This window comes from Prionailurus bengalensis, chromosome D3 (genome assembly GCF_016509475.1).
Source record: "Prionailurus bengalensis isolate Pbe53 chromosome D3, Fcat_Pben_1.1_paternal_pri, whole genome shotgun sequence".
Lineage (NCBI taxonomy): Eukaryota > Metazoa > Chordata > Mammalia > Carnivora > Felidae > Prionailurus > Prionailurus bengalensis.
In genome coordinates, this window is record NC_057356.1 from 51,593,105 (window position 1) to 51,615,777 (window position 22,673).

The following is a 22,673-nucleotide window of genomic DNA, read 5'->3' on the forward strand; positions in this document are numbered from 1 at the left end:
CTTTGTTCATTTTGATGGGAATGTAGAAAATACTGCCCTATGCCAGCGCAGGTTTAAAATCTAAATTCATGCATACACTTCACATAGTTTCCTTTGCATTCTTACTATACCACCAGCATCACAGAAAGACAATAAAAACACAGTAAGTGTTTGAACTATCATCAGAAGGAGATAGGGACACTGTCCACAAAGGTCTATTCTGAGAATGAAGACAACCTAGCTCTAATTCTGACTGTACCAGTGATTAGCTCTGGGTCTTTAGAGAACTCAGTAAGCAGAGGATCCTGAAGAAAAATGATCGCTAAAGCTGTCCTAAGTACATCATTCAATATTTCTGAGTTTTAGAACACATGAATTTGCAAAAGGAGAAGGCCCAACAGTAAAGTAACTAGCTAGATATGTAATATAAATATTTCAATCATAGTCTAGTTTAGACTTCTAGTATAAGCCACTTCAAGTTCCACCAAAGGTAAAGTATCTATTCTATATTTTTCCAAAAATACTACAATGTCAAAAACCTAAATATATTTCTTTCTCTTAATTTTAGATTCTGTCTTCTTAGCATATTCAAGCAAAAATAAAAGTATTGCAGAACTCCTAAAATATTTATTTTATTAAACACACTATATGTGTGTCAATTCTGACTTTTGCACTAGTGCTTGAATCAGTTATTTTTTAAACCAGAAATGACATCTTTTACACTGTTACATTGTGAGGTAAAGTTTTCCTCACAATAATAAAATGTAGGTCTTCTTACTAATTGGTGAAGTGGATACTCAATTGAAATTTACGGATTTACTAATGTTCTAAGAAAAATGTATTATTTATTGCCATGAATTGAAAGGATTTAAACATTCATAAACTAAAAATTCCTCTTAAAGCAACTAATACATTTTACTGACAAGTTTGACTTAATTCTTTGTCTCTGAAGAGGACTGACTGAATATTTGTATATAACAACTGAGCACATGCCATATTGCTTTGCGGGTTAAAAAAAACTTCAAAGGAATAATTTTCCATCAATCCTGTTTATTAATGCAGCATAATACATTTTATAAAATTATATAATTCCTATACTGATATTTTTGAAGTGAATATTTTGAAATAGGAGATATACTATGGGGTATATATACATAGATGAAATATTCAAGAGAATTCACCTTCTTAGGTCTGAGAACAGTGCCATAGATAGGGATCCTCTCTAAATATCACATTACTTTCTTATTCCATTGGTAAGGAATATTAATTACATTTTGTGAAGTATATTCAATTTTCTGAGTTTCTATTTAGACAAGTGGTTATTGTTGGAAAAAAAATAAAGATAGCACATTGATAACATTTCTCCCTGAAACTTATCCCCTTACAGGTCTGCTGTAAGGAACAAGAATAAACAATAGTCTTTTCTTCTCTTTGGTCCATAAGCAGGATCCCCAGAAATCTAGGTAAAAGTTCATTGATCAAGTTTTTCTGAACGTTCCCACTTTTGAAGAAATTCTCTGTTTAAAGCCTGGGAAAGTGTTTAATGATAGCTCTCATTATCTCTCACTATGGTATCCTGCATAACTTTAGTGTAGTCTAATAATCATTGTCTGGTAGTTGAAAAGGGAATTCTAACTTATATATATTTTTTGAATTTGGGGGATTCAAGTAAGGCAGAAAATGTACTTTTACTCTGCCATCTGTGATGCCATGGTTCTCATAATTTTTTTTTAATTTTTATTTATTTTTAAGTTTATTTATTTTGAGAGAGAGAGAGAGAGAGAGAGAGAGAGAGAGTGTGTGTGTGTGTGTGTGTGTGTGTGTGTGTGTGAGTGGGGGAAGGGCAGAGAGATAGAGGGAGAGAGAGAAAATCTAAACAGGCTCCATGCTGTCAGTGCGGAGCCACCCTATGTGGGGTTCAATCCCACAGACCATGAGATCATGACCTGAGCTGAAACCGAGAGTCCTATGCTTTACCGACTGAGCCACTCAGGCACCCCTCTCATCATTATCCTTAATGTCAAATAATTGAACCATCATCACTGAAGCCAGGAATAAGACATAGAAGTCTATTAGCACTCCACTAATTCATCCAGTCATTCAGGTAACAATAATGTATTCTGTGGAATGTAGTTTCCTTATTCTATAATGCTGTTTGGGAAATTCTGGAACTACAAAAACAAGACAGGTAATTCATTTTAAAAGCTTAATTTTGGGAATCAGGTGCCAAAATACCACTTATAGATGATTTAGTCATCTATCTACAAAACTCAAAGAACTATTATAAATGTTCAGAAAGTTTAAAATGACAATTCAAAATCAGCAATATTAAAAATTTTTATCCATAAAATTATATCCTAATTATGTTTTCTCTTTATTTTTATATATTTTTGGATCTTTTATATAATGGAGAACTTCAAAATACATAAAATTAGGCTATAGTAAATCTCTATCTGCATCTAAGTAAAACCTGTTCTGTCCCACTTATATCCCCACACATCCTCTCCCCATATTATGAGGGAGTTTGTCTGTTTAATCATGAAAATTTCAGTATGTATTTCTAAAGAAGTACTCCTTTTAATTAACTGAACTGCAAATAGGGTTATCACACCTGAAGAAATAACAATACTTCCTCAGTAAACTAAATATTCAGTTAGTCAAATTCTCATTCCCATAAATATTCAAAATCAGAAAATATTTCAAAATATTTCAAAAATCTCTTTTCTATAATGAACATAATTTTATATTAACTTTCACCTTCATTTTTTCTATATATCCCCCTACAAGTCTACTTGTTACTCAGATATTTTCCTCTATAATGTAATTTAAAAACTGTAACTTAAGTAATTATTCAATATATAAAAAGCAATTGACTACAATAATACTACAAAAACTGCAGGAAATATTTTGTAAGGAAAAGATGACCAACTCATAGATTTTAGTGATTTTAGCCTCTAAAATATAGATACACACACACACAATTTATGATTGCTGTAGTAACAACTTGGGGCAAGGCCTTCCAACTGATTTTCAGAGTATACTGTCCTAATTTACAATTTCTTTGGCATCCATATAACTCTTTCTGGAACTTCTTCCAGAGGTTTTTGCTGCTTCTCATTCCCAAGTGACAGACGCAAAAATTTGTTTTTCCTGGAGCTAGAAATGTATGACTGTAATAGTACAGTACTTCCAAAAGCCACATTCAGAGAAAGAAGATATTGATGCAAATAGAGGTGTACATCTTGTGCTGAGCTTTGGAGCATTTAGGATTTGAAAATACCCTTCCTTATGATGTCTGTGATGTTAGGTTTCAGATGCAGAAAACTGATATACAACGTGTTTTACAACCTACTCGAGGCTGCGATTGATAGAGTAAATTTAGTCCATCCTCCTAAATAGTTTGAATTACATTTTCTATTTACATTTTTTTCATATATCCTATCAAGGGCAAACCATCTATGAGTTGTTAGTTTGGGCCCCCACTCCTGGAAACAGAAGAACTAGGCTTTATTCCCATTAAATGTCCACTGAGTATGGATAATAAATAAGGCATTATTTTTTTTCTATACAGCTGTGTGTGACATAATATTGTTAGTGACATAGGAGATACTCATAAAAATGTATAGTAATACAGGGTTCTGCATAATAAATATATCTAAACTGGTTTGACATTTCAAAAAAATTAAACATTGATAATATTTAAAAAATTAAAGACTTTATGTTTTAAAGTTAATATATAGAGTGTACTGATTTAATGATTTTTCAATAAATATTATTAAAACATTGCATTTTTTTTTCATTGAGGTAGTAACAATTCCCTGAAAGTGGATTTTAGCTTACTTATTGCCCAATGAGTTGCAGTTTTGTTGCTCAAAATGATAATCATGTGCAGCACTTACTAGATGTTTAAATATCCACATATAGATTATTAAACATTTTTAGGGTCCACTTAGTGTTATGAAGCTTAGTCCTTGTTAGAATTTCACAATCACATTGAAAAGGCAAATAAACAAATACAACTAATAGTATAAACCAGTAAATTGTACATTCATGATATATATACCTGATTTGGGGAGTGAACATACTTGAGGGAGTTTAAAGGACAGAGTTGATAGTGCTTGCTATTGTCATAAAGTTTTAAAGAGGAGATGATCCACAAATAAATCCTTAAAAGATAAAAAAAACCCATAGGGAAATACACTAAGTTCTCAAGCATATTTATGAATTAGAGACCTTCAAAACAATATATAACATCATCAGATAATACAGGAAACATACATCTTTTGAAGCATATTCTTCCATTCCTGCTTTTACTGAAAACCTGTTTTTTCCCGTGGCAAAAGTGTAATTCATGCTCTAGTGAATCCCCTCTCTAGCAATGTTAAATAATGAAGAGCTCAAAATGACTTTAGGAATTTTTTTCTTATTAATTCTCACATTCCCATAAGGCAGATGGAAAGAATTACTATCCTCATTAAATAAACTGATAAGCTAGGACACTAAGTATTTGAATGGATACAAAGGGCACAAGGCTACAAAGATCTTTGTAGTATTGAAAATATCCAATCTGACCAATCCACTAGCCGCAGTACTTCTAACTTTATGACTTTATGTTGACTTTTTTACTCTATCAAATGTTTGCCAGTAAATATTCACTGAGTGACCAGATTCAAAACCTGTTCCTAACCCCAGTTCTTTTCTCCTCTTTCCCCATCTCCATTGATTCCATGATTTCCTCAAATCAGTATCTTATCCATTCCCACTGCCACCATCTTCACAATTCCATATCCAAACTGCCTTAACAGTCTCCCAACCGATCTATGTTATGACAGACCCTATTCCAAATATTCCAATATGCACACATTAAATTTTCTCCAAAAACACTGCTTTAAGAATTGTAATAACATATGTACAAATAAATTCAATATATTTAAAATTTAAGGGATTTCCTGGCACCTGGGTGGCTCAGGCGGCTGAGCGTCTGTCTCTTGATTTGGGCTCAGGTCATGATCTCAGGGCCATGGGATCGAGCCCTAAATCAGGCTGCATGCTCTCTTTCTCTCTCTCCTCCTCCTCCTCCTCCTCCTCCTCCTCCTCCTCCTCCTCCTCTGCCCCTCTACCCGTCTCCCCTGCTCATGTTCTTCCTCTCTCTCTCGCTCTCTCTCTCAAATAAAAAAGTAAAATTTATAAAAAAGAATTTAAGGATTTTGCTCCTCTGATTCCAAGTATAGTGGTGTCACCTTGTGCATACCTTTAAATTATAGAACTGTACTATGTGTCATGAAGAAACCAAAGGGAAAATTAATTTAATAGCCATGGGAAAACCCATGCTGTTCTACTCAGAGAGCTTATGCCTAAGAATGATTACAAGGAGGGCGACTTTTGTCTTTCCAATTCTCAGTGTTCTCAGTTCCATCGTGCTTTTTTTTTTTTTCAGGCAAAAGCATATCTCAATAGGAAACCAAATTCCAAAGTTTTAATAAATGTGTTTCTAAAGCATACCTTCTAAACCCATGCCAGCCATTTTATTAGAAGTCCCACTGTAGAAAGAGCTGTCAGGGCACCTGGGTGGCTCAGTCGGTTAAGCGTCCGACTTCAGTTCAGATCATGATCTCATAGTTTGCTTGGTGAGTCCCAGCCCCACGTTGGGCTCTGTGATGACAGCTCAGAGCCTGGAACCTGCTTCATTTCTGTGTCTCCCTCTCTCTGCCCTCCCCACTCACACTCTCTCAATCTCTCAAAAATAAACATTAAAAAATTTAAAAAAAAGAAAGAGTTGTCAAGGATCATTTCTTTTAATAAAGTTTTTATAATAGTTTCAGCATTACAGAAAACTTGTGGAGGTAGTGCCGAAGAGTTCTAATATATGCCTTACACCCCATACACAGTTTCTACTATTGTTAACATGCTACATTAGTATGGTACTTTGGTCACAATTAAAGAATCAATATTGGTATATTAGTATTAACTAAAGTCAATATGGTATTCAGATTCTTTTAGTTCTTACTCAATGTCTTTGTATTGGTCCAAGATCCCATCCAGGATACCATGTTATATTTAGTTGTCATATCTCCTTAGGGTCCTCTTGGCTGTGATAATTCCTCAGACTTCCTTTGTTTTTAATGACTTTGACAGTTGAAGAGTACTAGTTAGGTGTTTTGTGAAATGTTTCTCAACTCAGATTTGTCTGATAATTTTCTATGATTGGACTAGGATTATTTTTTAAGGGACTGGAAAAAGTGTAAAGACCACAGAAGTAAAGGTAACGTGTTATTTCATTACGTTTTCCTTTTATTATTATTTTTTTCCATAAGAATATTGAAATTCTCTTAGAAAATTTAAATTATGCAGTAAATTCTTATATAGTTACCATGTTAAACATTAGGTCCTCAGACTTTATTCATTTTATAACGGGAAGTTTGTATAAAGGGTAATTTTTCATATGCTATTTTTTGTTTCATACAACTTTAGAAGCCTAACATCAGTACAAGAGGAAACCACACTATATTTCCAACTAATCATATTGGAAATATCACTTTAAGCCACTCTGGTTAGCATATATATACATTTTCAGAATTACAGTGTTGAAGATATAGTGGTTCACAAGGAGAATATTATGGTTCAACATAACTTTTTCACTTTATTTATGTATAAGTGAAAATTATAAAACTTATGTAGAAGTAGCATTTTTTTTACAAATGAAGAAGTAAATTGTCTTTTGCTACATTGAAAGAAGTCATGATATGTAAATAATCATTAAAAGATTATAGCTCCAATCTTACCTATCTATAAGTATCCTGAGTTTGTAGTAAATGTCCATTCCTAGTTCCCACCCTCAAAGATCTCAATACAGAATAACAGTGTGCTGCTCAAGAACATACAATTTAACAAGCATTCCGTGTAATTCTGATTGTTCAGCATATCATATTTGAGAAACAATCTTGTCAAAAAGACAGCTAAATCCCCCCAGTGTCTACCACCTATTCTTCTAGTGATTATCTGTGCTGTTCTCTGTCTCTGTATGATTATTATTTTTCTTTTTGTCAGCTTTGTTATAGCAGCTTAGCTAATACTTTAATAACAATTTTCAGGAATTGGACCAATTCCTTCCAATAGTCATATAATGCATATTTATTAATATTTCAGTATTAGAGTGACCATATATCCTATCCTGACCAGAACTCTCTTTTCTTTAGATGTGGTCTGGTTGAAATGATAAATTAGATAGCCACTTTAGTTTTAAGGGACTTGGCCTGCTCAATGATATATCAGAATCTTAAAAGGTTTCTCCTGAAAGTTAAATTCCAATTCAGGTAGAGTTCAAAATCATGTTGACTTTATAAACTTTGATTAAACAGAAGGATTGAACACTCTACACTAATGTTATTATACTATTATGTACATGTAACATTATAGTCATTGTTTGATTAGAGGGTAAAAAAGATAAATAGGCATATCTAGTCTAAGATGATTTATTTCTTTTTATTTCTATTTAAATCATTTCACAGCCTCTCCAATCTCCTCTGGCATCTAGAAATTAATGAGCCAGGAATTCTACAGCCCATTGGCAAGTGCCTATCACTCTTCCAAATTTCTGAATTAAGTGGAATGATTAATTCATTTAAATTTATTGCCCTGGGAATATCAGAGGTGACATACTTTTCTCAATACTGATTTACATTGAGAAGAAAATAAAAATTCTGACTATTTTAATTAGGCGAATACACCACTAAATCCAAGACCTTTTCCCTTGCAAATTCTTTAAGAAGTCAAATTGCTCAGCCTGTTTGTTGTTGTTGTTTGTTGGTTTGTTTCTGTTTGGTGGCATAAATTTTTGCCATACTTTTCCTTGCCTTAATTGGGTAGATGTCCCTAGAGATTGCTGCCTTGGAAACTGATTACTCTCTAGTCATTAAAGCTCTTTACTGACATTGCAGAAAAGTGGTCCAGATCTCTTCATTAGCCTTCAGATAGGAAGCTTTAGATAAGCACAACTAAACAACTCTAACACCATCCTCAGGGCGTATTAACAATACAAGCTTTCATAGTGTTTCCAGACTAATATTTTCTTCACTCAGATATGTTTTTATTACAGAAATATGCAGGACTATATATCTGCAGGACTATATATCTGCAGGACTTAATAATACTCAAAACTGCTAATGTAGGACCTGAGAATATTACATAATTGGAACTTGTTATCAGTAACTTCTTCCTACATTTTTTGGTGATTGAAAGTGATGTGACTTTCAAGAGATGTACCAAGTTGATTCACTCTTCTTTTTCTGTAAATCACACTCAAACCAGAAGTATGATCTTTGATTTAAGAATTTTCATTTAATTACTACATTCCAGTCTGTTGTTTTAAGTTAAAAAAAAAACACTTAGGATGTATGTATGTATGTATGTATGTATGTATGTATGTATGTATTTAATTTATCTAAAGCCTGGTAATTATCAACAGGATATACCAGTACCAGTGTTCTCACATAACTGCACCTATCCTACCAAACTAAATTTAAGACATTGAAATATTAGTATAGTTACACTACTTAAAATTCCAGTTAAATATAAGCATGTAAATATTATGTCCCGTCGACTTTTCTATTCTCTTCAAATTAATAAAGATAGATATCTAAAAAGGAGTAATGTTCTACAAAATTGTCATTGGTTCATTCCATATGTATTATCACTCTGAGTACCAATATCCACCCTTCCTTTACTTCTAATCCAAATTGGAGAAATGACAAGTTTTATGTGCAATTACTATTCTTTTTCCCAAAGGTGAATTCAATCACAACAAGGAGGGGAAAAAGAAGTACTGACATAATTCAATTTCATTTCTATTCATCTTTATGTCTCATTAGGTTTATAGTCCTAATATATTTTAGATCAAAATAAGATGTCAGAAGTAATTTCAGTGACTCTTTATATTTACTTTAAACTTATTTTCTTCTATTTCTTTTTCTCAATGCAATTATATGATAAAGTGAGTAACAGAAAAATAAAAACTAAAATTTACTTAGAAGACATGAATAGCAAAACATATATATATATAACTTGCTTTTCAAAGTAATTAAACATATTTTTATTGAGTACTTTCTAGTTCAAGGCACTAACTATAGTAAAACATATGTTATTACAAGAGAAACTGTGCCTAGCATATAAATACTAGGAAAAAAAGGAGAGTTAAATCATATTGGAATCTGTGAGAATGTGTTCTGGAACATATTCCAGAACTTTCTAGGTTTGGAAGTATAAACATGCCAGATACAAATGTGGAAACTGCTTGAAGAAAACCACCTGATGCAACAAGATGTCTCCAGAGAATGGTTCAGTGCTAAGCAGCACTACCCCCAGGCAAGGCACTGATAGATAATGTAGGAGAGATGGGCAGGATTGGTTTACAGCTACAATGGTTTTCTATAATACAATGCCTGAAATGGATTTGAGTGAGTATTCTATTTTTTTTTTACCAAAGTATAGACATAATCACAGATGTAATATATATTTGGGGAAAAAGAAATCTGGAATTCACCTAATCCAAACTATCATGCTCGAGAAGAAGACAAGGAAGATTAATTGATGTACCCAATAATTCACTTCTAGCGAGTGACAAATTTCTATTTTACCTAAAGCACCTTATATAGGGCAGATATAGTATACATATCTAAAGAATATTTTTATTTAAGTGGATTTTGCCCCAAATTTACTTTCTCAAACTGTCCTTCCCATTTCAAATTTTTTGATGATACATTTTTTTGTTATGGTAAAACATATATAACAGAAAACTTTCTATTTGGGCAGATTTAGTGGTGTTAAGGTCATTAACATTGCTGTGAACCATCATCACAGCAGATTTTTTCATCTACTCAAACTGAAAATCCATTCTATACCCATTAAATAATAACTCTCCATTTGTTCCAGAGCCTGGAAACCACCATTCTGTATTCTCTCTCTAGGAATTTGACTAATCTGAGTACCTCACATAAATGGAATTAAATATTACTTGTCCTTTTGTAACTTCCTTATTTAATTTAGTATAAAGTCTTAAAGGTCCATCCATGTTGCAGTATGTGTCAAAATTCCCTTTCTTTTTAAGGCTGAATACCATTGTATTGTAAGAACTTATTAAATTTTATTTATTTTTTCAGTCATCTATGGATCCTTGGGTTCCTTCAGTCTTTTGGGTATTGTGAATAATACTGCTATGAACATGAGTGTAGAAATATTGTTCAATCTGCTCTCAATTCATGCCACCTTATTTTGTTCATTGTCATCTTTGATATTCTTAGTTCATATTTCTCATTACTCTTCTGATCACCAAAGATCTTTACTATGACTCAGCTTCATCGTAACTATCAGCTCTGTGAAGACTATTTTAACTAACCACAATAGAATCTTAGACTGACACAAAGCACACATAGTAATTGATACCCATATCATTAACCAGACCCATTATATCAAATTCTGCAGGCAAACTCAATAGATAGCAACATACAGCTCTATCATCAATGTAAATATACTAAACACTCCTTAGAAATCACATTCAATAGGGTTACCCCAGTCATGCATTAATTAACCTGTGATTTGGTAGTTTCATGTTCCATGGGTTAAACTTTTACCAATGGAAGTTAGAGACCAGAAGGATCCAACAGGTAATGTGCCCACCCTTACTCTTTCTGATCAAATGTTCTCTTTCACAGTGATTCCATATAGTCTCTATATGTATGTTTCAAATGTCCAATTAATAACCAATTATTTCTTGAGAAGTTTCAGGCAACTCTAATATATTCAACCCTATATTTGTTTTTCTCCTTCCCAGAATCACTTCCCATTTTCCATCACTCTCACCAGCATCGGGGCTCTTACTACCCTTAAACCAGTAAGCAATAATCTTCAAAATCCTATACAGAATATCTACTTCAAGTCTACACCAAGAACCAAATACAAGAGCCCTAAATTCCTGAAAAACAGAGCCATAAGTAATGTTTTATTTAATGGGTTTATTATGCATTTTATGTTGTTAACAAAACAAGAACATTTTTTAAATACATGTTTCCCCACATGTCTCCTGTGGTTTCCACCCCTTTGTGATTCAGTCTATACTCTACAGAGTATATTCTGTGTTCCTCTGCTTCTTTTTTCTTTTTTTAAGGATTCAAAAACTTGAGAATGACTTACAGTTTTTAGTCTATCTCGGCACTGAATCACTTTCTGGAATGGATTATGTAGCCTTGCAGTTTGCAACTCTCAAGATACCCATCCACCTATGTTAGTTTCTCCTTCAAACAGCTCACTTGTAGAATGCACTGGTGTGTACCAACCCTTTCAGAAGTTTTAGGATGATGTAGATTTTACACTGCTATCCAGTTTGGCACCATACTTCATGTAAATAATCTCTGATTCCTGATTTTTCAAGTCTCTACCTTTTTGGATTTTGTCAGAAACACAAATTTCTTGATATTATTTTGCAGAAGATCAGCTCTCCAAAAACCTTCTTATTCTAAACTATCTTCCTGAACTGGGCCTCCTGAACATGCCCTGCTAACCAACAGGTTACCTACCTACCTTCAGTGCAGTGACTGCACTGAACTTGCAGAGATTTCTAAATTCCTCTATTCCTTTCTTCCTCTCAAACTGTCTTTAGTAAGTCCAAATAGGAGAGTATTAGTTGATTTCCACAATGATTTTAAATATGTTTCTTCTGTTACAAAAACATACTTGGGCACAGTTTTGGTTCACATGTGTTTTCTCCCCTACACCCATGTATATGTGTATAGTTATAACTTATGTGGTCATTGTGAAAGATCTCTCAGTTTGGTTTGTACTGTTAACTAGTTTCCTTCTCTACACATATAGTCCATTATTGTGGCTCCTGGACAGAAAGGGGATTGACAAATATATTATCTCACAAAGGAGATGGATATGACATAGGGAATATTCAGACATGAAGAGCAAGGTGAAATCTCAGGCAGGCATGGAGTCAGAGAATGAGACTATTGGGATAAGAGTTTACCTCACTAAGGATTCCTAAGGCAGGAACATTGCCCCTTTTCCACTGCCTCTTTTTCCTTCAGTGTCAAGAGATCATGTAAGGCTCTCATGCAAGCCATCTTAGAGAAGAGGGAGAGGAAATGATCTTAATCTAAAATTATCTTTTATAATTTATGAGATCAACAATTATTTGAGAATACTATTTTTGTTTCATTTTATTTATTGCTCAGAAGTTTGACAGGTAGAAGGAAGAGATAAAATGAGTTTAAGGAAATAAAACAATGTTATTTCCTACACATGCATCAGTGGTTGTATGTAAATTATAATGTAACTCAGCTATATGTGAGTTATACCAAAGCCAGTTACATATGTACGCTTAGACTCAGCTACATATGCATTTTGGACCTATGAGAAATAAACGGTAAATTCCAGTGTTGATGACACTTAACACATCCTACAGTTCCAAATGTCATAACATTCACTAAACATTTTATTTATTTATTTTTAAATGTTTATTTATTTATTTTGAGAGAGAGCACAAGCAGGGGAGGGGCAAGGAGAGAGGAAGAGAATCTCAAGCCAGCATGACAGTCAGCGCAAAGCCTGACACGGGGCTTGATCTCACGAATCCCTAGATCATGACCTGAACCAAAATCAAGAGTGCAACACAACCAAGTGAGCCACCCAGGCGCCCCACCCCTGAAACATTTTAAATGCATTCTTACTTATTTAAGTCACTTATGTTTACTTTTTAATGCAATTCTATTCTTCATGTAGAAAATCTAAAATACATTTGAAAGCAACAAGAACAAAGTAAAAAGTCATATTTAAGAAGCCAGTACTACTCAGTTGTGGGGAATAAGCTTAGGAATGCCCCAGGCTTACACCAATGGGTTAACAAGGCATGAAGAAGTACAAAGCCATAGGATGTTAACACCCGAGTTTGGGTAAACAATATTAGGCAAATAAGGATAGAGAAGGGGGGCTTAGGCCCCTAGAATAAAGGGGGGCTGAGGCCCCCAGTATAAAGCAGGGAGGTGCAAAGGCACCCAGCATAGGGAGGGGCAAATGCCCCAATATATAACACAGGTATATGAAATAAACAAGATTAGGCTGCGCATCTGCTCAGTGCCCAGATTTTGTTTTATATTGACCCAAACCCCAAACCCCATATATATTCAACGCCCCTTTTTCCATCATGACCATGAGTTAAAGTTCACCGATTCATTATCTCTGTGCACGCCCATCACGTTTGTAAGCCTTCTGATCTCAATAAATATGGGAAAGGACCCTTATTCTCAGCTGTTGTCTTTTCCCAGACATTAGCCATCTCTCGCTTTTCATCCTGCATTCCACGCTTTTCGCTGACCAAAAGAGAACTGTAGACTTAGAGTCTAGGACACTGTTCTTTTCCCCTCTCTCTCTTCCTCTCCACACAGCCACAACTACTAGTGTTGCTCTTATAATAGAATAAAGCAATCAAAATTGTTTATGATAATTCTCTCAGGAAACTTCCTTTGGAAGCTCCATCACACCAAATCCTTCTAACTTAACCTTGCAATTTTTAAGAGAAAATATCAATAGTTAAGCCAAATATTTGATGAGAAGAAGTCTTAGGCTAACAAAAGAAACAATTCAGTAGGGAGAAAATAGTTGGGAGTATGTAAACAAGGCATTATTACTGGAACAAAATGAACTTGTCATTATAAACATTAAAAATAAAAACTTTATTTCTTAAATTGTACAATCCAACATCTTTAAGTAAAAAAAACCTGGTAATATTGTTAATAATTTCATTTCCACTAACTCCTTTTCTGACAAAGCACTGCAAAGCCCCAAACAGGGACTATTCTGTGATGATAGACTACTAAACACATAAATAGCAGAGGGTTTTATTTCCTTTTTCTTTTTTATTTTTATTGAGGCCATACAGAATTTTTTTTATGTAATAAGCCATCCAACCTCGAGGTTTAACATTTCTAAGTTAATTATATGTTCTGAACAAAAAGTTAGATATTTTTAGTATCCAACAAAATTAAATTAAGCTTCATTAAGCCAGATAAATAGAAAATAAGCAGTAGTCAATCCCTAATATGTACTAGGCACTGTGCTTTTTTTTTTTAATTTTTTTTTCAACGTTTATTTATTTTTGGGACAGAGAGAGACAGAGCATGAACGGGGGAGGGGCAGAGAGAGAGGGAGACACAGAATCGGAAACAGGCTCCAGGCTCTGAGCCATCAGCCCAGAGCCCGACGCGGGGCTTGAACTCAGGGACCGCGAGATCGTGACCTGGCTGAAGTCGGACGCTTAACTGACTATGCCACCCAGGCGCCCCGGCACTGTGCTTTTTAAATACAACATAATTAATTCTTTTAAGGAATCTCTAAGGTGAGGACCATTATCACTATTTTATAGTTAAGAAAACTAAAGTTCAAACATGTTAAGAATTAGTCCACAGGTTCATGATGCTGGGAATAGTGCAATAAAAAGGAAGATGTAATTTTCAAAGAGACAAGGCCAAAGATTTTCTATTTGATTAAAAACACCAATTCTTAGATCAAAAAACCCCAGGAAACCCAAAGCTGGGAAATAAAATAAAATAAACTTTAGAGTAGTAATGGTGAAACTATATGCAAATTAATTGATTGATTGATTAATAAACATAAGGCAAGACAGATCTTGAAAGCAACCTAGAAGAAATCTCAGATTATGGGACATGAAAACAGTAATAGACTGATACCTGACACTCAACCAAAACAATTAGAGTGGGAAAACGATACAATAGTATATTTACTGTGTAGAGAGAAAAGAACATTTATTCTATACCCAAAATTGAATTTATTTTTCAAGTTATAGAATAAAAGAAAGACATGTTTAGATAAACTTTGAAAAGTTCAATCAACAAATCTTATCTAAAGGAAATGATAAAGGTTGCTTAGACAATGGTGATGTGAAATATAAGATGTGATGTGAAATATAAGAAATGGTGAGCAACACTATTGGTAAATATTTCTAGGAAATAATGCATATATCAAAACAATGATTGGCTGTATACAACAATATAAAAATGCCTAAATATAGGAAGAAACAAGACAGACATTAGTTACTCAAAATAGCATATAATGTAGACAGTACGTAATGTGCTTCAAAAGTACATAAAGTTATTGATTAGTAACACATAAATTAGCTTTTCCTAAAATTGTTTCATAAGGAGACAAAAGTAATTATACAGTATAAAACTTGCAGGAAAATCTATTTGAAAACATGGGGGAAAATAAAATAAAATAAATCCTTTCAAAAGAAGTTTAAAAAAAAACAGTGGGAAACAGAAACCCAATTTAAATATAAATAAAAAAGAGGGACACCCGGGTGGCTCAGTCAGTTGAGTCCAACTCCTTTTTTTTAAAAATTTTTTTTAATGTTTATTCATTTTTGAGAGAAACAGAGCATGAGTGGAGGAGGGGCAGAGAGAGAGGGAGACAGAACCTGAAGCAGGCTCTAGGCTCTGAGCTGTCAACACAGAGCCCGATGTGGGGACTGAACTCATGAACCTTGAGATCACGACCTGAGTCAAAGTTGGACACTTAACTGACTGAGCTGCCCAGGTACCTCTTAAGTGTCCAACTCCTGATTTTGGCTCAGGTCATGATCTCATGGTTTGTGGGTTCAAGCTCTGCATCTGGCTCTGTGCTGACAGGATTCTCTGCCTCCTCTCTCTCTCTGACCTTTCCCTGCTTGCATGCTCTCTCAAATAAAGTAAATAAGTAAAACAAAAAAAAAACAACCCCCCCAAAACATATATATATATATATTTAGAGAGAGAGAGAGAGAGAGAGAGAGAGAGAGAGAGAGAAGGAAAAAGAGAGAGAAAGCACATGGTAAAAGAATAGGAAGGCATATGTCAATATAATGAAAAAATATAGATTAAATTAATAAATCTACCTTAGAAAAAAACAAAGTTTAAATATGTTATTTACAAGGAAAATTTCTAAAACATAAGAATGCAGGAAGCCAGAGAGTTAAAGAATGAAGAAAAAAAAATAACCTGGTGAAAGATATTAAATGGTCAAAAAAAGACTTTAGGATAAAACACAAATCAAGAGAATCTCCAGAAAATGATATAATGTTCAACTCAGTAACAAGATATAATAATTACAAATTTGTTATGCCAAATAACTTAGCTTCATAATAGATAAAATAGGTAGCACTTCACGAATCCAATTTTAGTAGGAATTAACTAATCTAAGAACATGCTAGAATGTTTAAGCACTATTCTCAGAAATTAATGGGTCAAATAAATAAAAATAACATGACATAGAAGGTATGAATTGAACAGTTTGCATGCTTAATTTATCAGGAATATTTTGGACAGTATTGGAATATAACATTTAAGAAGTGAAGAACACATTTTTCAAGCACAAATTAAACATTTATGAAAAGTCTCTTCACAGTAGACAATATAATTTAATATAATTTCTCTAATTATATTCCCCTTAGGATCACATCTCTGATCATAATGAAATTAAGTTAGAAATCAATAGTAACACCACTAACAAAAACTAGAAAACTCTCTGTGACTGGTAATTAGAAAAAAGATGTCTAAAATCACTGAACAAAGAAGTAATCACTGTAAAAAGGGCAAAGTTTAACTAGACTAGATTATTCTAATGGAAATAGTATATGAAAAAACAAATATGTTACTGTTGGAGTGGAAAGTATATAAACTTAAATTCAATATTAGAAAGGCAAACAAATGAAGATTGTTAAACTAGATGATCTTTTTTTTGTATATTTGACACAAAATATTATATTAATTTCAAGTATATACCTTGTCTCAATTTCATTCCTCACTTAAAAAAAAGTTCACAGCTGCTGAGTTTTATCTAACTTTTAAACAATTTTGCTATTTAGTTATTTAATTAAACAAGGATGTAGGGAAAAATATTAAATTCATAAATGTACTTTAGGAAACTAGTTAAGTTTTACTACTTAAGTCTGTTAGTATTAAAAAAATAGTTTTGTCTATTATCCTACTTATAAATACAGGTATAAATAGTCACTACTAATCACAAACAAAAAATAACAAAGTTAAAATCTAGTGGGATCTCTGGGTGGCTCAGTTGGTTAAGCAGCCAACTCTTGATTTCAGCTCACGTCATGATTCCAGGGTCATGGGATTGAGCACTGTATCAGGCTCTGCCATATTAATGGAACCTGCTTGGGTTCTCTCTTGCTCTCTGTCTGCCCCTCCCCAGTTCCTAGCAAAATACCAAAAGGACAATACTCAATAACAAGTAGATTTTATTTGTAAAATTCATAGGGATTTTAATATAATAGAAAAGTAATTCAATTAGCTTAAAAACACATGAAAATAAATTGAAATTCAGTTGTAAGATGTTAATGTAGATTGTGAAATGAGTCAAGGAAGTTAATTGCAGGGAAATAGGAGGAATGGGGGAGCCAAACAAAAAAAGGAACAGAATATATATACATAAACATGAAGAAATGCTTATTTATATTCTAACAAGAAATTGTACATATTCATAAAACAATATATGTGTGTATATTTAAAGAATCTGAATAATTAAATAAAATGCAAATAGTTGCAGGAAATAAAATTTTATTATTTGTAAATATCCTTTTTTTTAATGTTTTGACTTTTTAAAAGTGTATTATTTTGAGAGAGAGAGCATGAACGTGTGGGGGACGGGCCGAAAGAAAGGGAGAGAGAAAATCCCAAACATACTCTGTGCTGTCAGCACAGAGTCCACCACAGGGCTCAAACTAATAAACCTTGAGATCATGACCTTAGCCAAAATCAAGAACCAGATGCTTAACCGACTAAGCCACCCTGGCACCAATAAACATTAATTCTGTATTAAACTTATGATCAAATTATAGTCCAAAGACAACACTGTATTTCTTGATCCAGAAATTCCCATGAAAATGATTTCACTCTATTAACTACAACTATTCAAATTATGGTCAAGATTATGTATTGAGAAAGCAAAGGCCATTATCATATATATGAAAAATGAGGCTTTTAATGTATATTCTAATTTTCAACATATATTGAACTCCTACTTAATGTCTAGAAAGAAAAAATAAACACTAAATAAAGTAAAATATTCATAGAAAGTTTACTAAGTTTAGGATAGGGACTATAGGGTCAAATCTTTCTCTGTTATGCAAAATCTTTTTCACATTAAAATTCTCTTTGCCTTTCAGAATCTTCATATATGTATATGTGTATATATACATATATACAGATACATATATATACATACACACACACACATATATATAGATATATAGATATATATATACACACATACACACATGTAATTTTCATGAATTTTCCCAAGAGGTTTAGATTCTCACTCATTTTCATGGCATTATAGAATTATAATTACTATCATCACAGCATACAGATAAAGCTATCACCTTCTTAAATAATACATAGAATGCTGATTGCATGTAGCTGACTTTTCTAATAGTGATTAGCTCTGGTTTGCTGGTTTACTGTATTTTTGACCGTTGGGTGAAACCACTTCTTTCATTAGTTAAGTATTATAGGTGTAAATTGTGTTTATTCCCACAATGCTATTGGTAATTAAGTATAACTAAGGTTTACCCTATTTCTTTCAAGTTAAAAACACAATTTATAAATGCAGATATCTTCTGAAGATGACAGAAAGGCTGTTTGGAGCCTAGATTTAACTTGTTTATGAAAGAAGTGCAATTCAGACAGGTATTATTTCAGAATTGGAAATCTCCAGCACCCTCTATTTTGTAATGTTTATAAGAGAATAGACTAAGTGTGTACCTTACAAAATTTTTACTAACAAATGTGGTAAAAGTCTCCCAGGACATATACCATTCTTTCAAATACTGACCCAGAAGTGGTACTTAGATGCTTTCCCTTCCTCCTCCTCCTCTTTCTTCTCTTGTTCCTTCTCTTCTTCTGCCTTCTTTTCCTCCTATGCACAAATGTGAGTTAAGTGCAATCTCTCCCACTGAAATTGTTTGGAAAAAAATAACTCAGGAGAGAATATCTAACAATTTCTGGGATTTAGGGTTTGCAAATTGTGTGTGTGTGTGTGTGTGTGTGTGTGTGTCCTCTGTATGTGTATATCAGTGTGTGTTTCTAGGTGTTATGGATAGAGAAGTTGTGATAGAAACTTTTCTTTCCATCCATAGACCAACTTTTCTAAAGTAAATGTGTGCTATATTGCTAAATTTAATATAGTTCACATTTCCTTCAAAATCATTAAGCTTTGGAACCTCTTATAAGGGAATTACAGATAACGATAGTATGAGCAATTCTCTACAAATGAGATTTTTCTTCTATTTAAAAATTTTAGGGCCATTATATCTTTATGGCAATACTAAGAAGAAATAAGGTTAAACGGAAAAATTTTTATCTTTTTGGTATAATCCCAAGTGTAAGTCTAACTTTTACAAAGATTGTTAGAGCTACCTATCCCTTTCCCCCTTTTCCCCCAAAAAAGCCTCAACAATTCTAATAAAAATCAGTAAATACTTTCTAATTTGGCTTGATTATCTCATGTAGGATAGAGACAAATTAACAAACCAAGAACCATTGTCACAGAAGTAACAACAACAAAAAGTAAATACAGATATCATGTCTGCATATGCATATGTCGATGTACAGTGAAACATAAAATTGTGAGTTAGTGGTTCTGTGTGTCTCAGTTTTGTTAATAGTACATTTATTTCTATTTCTGATCTTAACAATTATGTATCTGAAAGTTAAGGTAGAGGCTCATTACTGAAATTATAGTTAGCTCACTTTTTTGTATTCTGTTTTATTTAAAAAATGACAATTCTTTTTTATGTGTACAATGCCATCATGTATATACTATGTGATATAAATTATTTCAAGTCCTTTAAAGATTCTTGGTATTTAAAATGAACTTTGCCTTCATAGAAAAACAACAAAGTTATTCTGTCTCACGCATGTGGAAGAAAAAATGGATGAGCTCAGAGAAAAATTATAGCATTATATTGGGCACCTCAGGGCTAAAGTTGACTGAAACAGAAAAGATTATCTTTGGTTTGATGAAACTAATAAATCATTAATTAGGATGAAGGGAAGCAGTAGCAATCAGCATAGCTGTCTGACAGCTGGGATTCTGTCAGAAGATTGTCAGGTACTCTATTACTTCAGAGTGACATGGAATTGGGAACTGAATGACAGCAGTTGACAGAAATATAATTTTTTCAAGAAACATATATTTAAAGCTCTAATTAAGCATAATGACAAGGAAAAACAAGGATACCCTGCTGAGAAACAGAGGATGTCTGTTCTCATTCAACTTTATCTTCTCCGGGATAGTTAAGTAAATTAGTAGTCCTCTTTGAATTAGATGAATTAGATGTTTATTCATGTTTTGGGAAAGCCTTAAATTGACAGAATTCTCAGCTAAAGTATGAAAACAAACAAAAAAATAAATAAAACTGCCAATAACTGTTTTCCAATTAAATCGTATAGCATGACTGTTAAATTTGTGAAATCTTTAAACTGTAAGAAAGAAAGTAATATTTACTGGAATCAAGCATATGCACTGTAAGAATCTTAGACTGTCCAGGGTATTGTATGCGATATAAAATTGTTGTGAAGGTGACAATGATAACGATGACGACGACGGCTACTACTAGGATTATCATTCTATCCTTATCACAATAAATCGAGACTGGTATCATCATCATTTTGTAGAAATGGAAATTGAAGTTAGTGACAATACATGCTCACTCATTTTAGTAGTCATATATTTGTTGTGCCTGTTACTTCTCTTTAGAAGTAATGCTCTTACTTGTTAAATGAAATAAGCACTAGTAGGTTCCCAGGGGATATTTAAAATATTCCTTTCTTATTCCTGGAATAAAAAGATTTTCTAAAGTTTCATGTGCATTTCTGGTGTTATTTTTAGTAATAGAAGTGTTCATGGTTGTGAGTCTCTCTTGAACATAATGAGTTAACTCGCATTATCAAGTCAAATAAGAACTTAGAAAAATAAAATAACAGTAACAAGAAGAGTAACAGAAGAAAAGAATAATGAGGATAACAGCAAAGTTGATATAGTTTGTCAAATTCACCTAAGCTGCTATTTAAAGGAAAGGAAAAAAAACAAAAGTTTATGAAAATAAGAGATAACACAAGCATACAAAATAGGAAATATGAAATGTGAAACAACAAAAATGAGAGAAATTTTTACAATTTTGAGGGTCATCGGCCAAATTATAAGAAAGTATATTTGACTACTTAAATATGTGAATAATTTACTAAGGAATCATTCAGTACAATTTGTCAAAAGATATGGAAGCCTAACATGGAATACTAAAAAGTACATAATGCTAAATAACTCAGAAAATGAGATAAAGTGAAAAAAACAATATATGGGCCAGTTAGAAAAAAGAGCAAGAGGATTACTTAATCAAAACTTATCACTAATCATATTAATGTATGTGTTCAAAACTCCCGTATAAAAGTCCAAAAGCATAAGACAGTATAAAACAAAATGTTCAGTTATAGTTATCAAAAAGAAATATGTTTTAAATGAAAGGACACAGCAGGGTTAGAAGCATAAGAATTAAAAATTCTATGTATAAACGTATCAATGTACAGATATATATGTGTGTACATATTTGGTAATTTTTGTAATACAGTTAAAATCAGTAGTATCCTGGATATGTTTAACAGATTGCTCTCTGGGAGAATGTAAAAACAATGACAACCCCAATTAAGGTAGACATTACAGTTATTAATAAAATAATAGGAAATTAAACTGAATGATACACAAGAATGTTAATACACCATAACAAAGAGTACTTATCAAAATCACAAAGGTTGGCTTAACATTCAAAAACCAACTGATATAATTCACTTTCTATTCAAAACAAAAGAAAATATGTATCATCTAAATACATGGATAAGGCATTTGAAGAAATCTGTCACCCATGCATCATTTAAAAACAGAACAAAAGAAACACAGAACATAAAATTTTTGCAGCAAACTGAAAATAAAAGGGAACTTCCTTGACCTGATAAAGGGCATATATGAAATATCTATAGACTTCATTATATGCAATGCTGAAAGCAAGAACATATGTTATCCCTCAGAGCAGTAACAAGTCAAGAATGTCTGTTCTCCCTATCTTCCTTCCCTATTATACTGGAGGGCATAGCCAGAAAAATAAAGCAAGAAAATAATTAAGGACTAAAATATTTGCAAGGAGAAAATAAAACTTTCATTATTCACAGATGACATAAAATGTGCATAGAAATCCTCAGATACTAGAAATTGTAAATACATTCACCTAGTTCATATTATGTAAGATAAACACCCAACATTGTTCAATTATATTTCTTTAAACTAACAACAAATAATTTAAAATAAATATTTAGAGTGCCATATACAATATCTTGACAAATAATAAATACTGGAGTTCAATTTAATAAAACATGTTCAAGACTACTAAAAATGCTGTCACAAACAAACAAACTAAACAAACAAAAAGTAGAAACAGACCCATAAATAACAGAGAACAAACTGGTCATTGCTGGAGGAGGGGAGAGGGGTAGGGAGATGAGGGGAAGAAGACAAAATGCCACTAAGAGCTATTAAAAAAAGAAAGAAAGGAAGAAAGGAAGAAAGAAAGAAAAGAGAAAAAG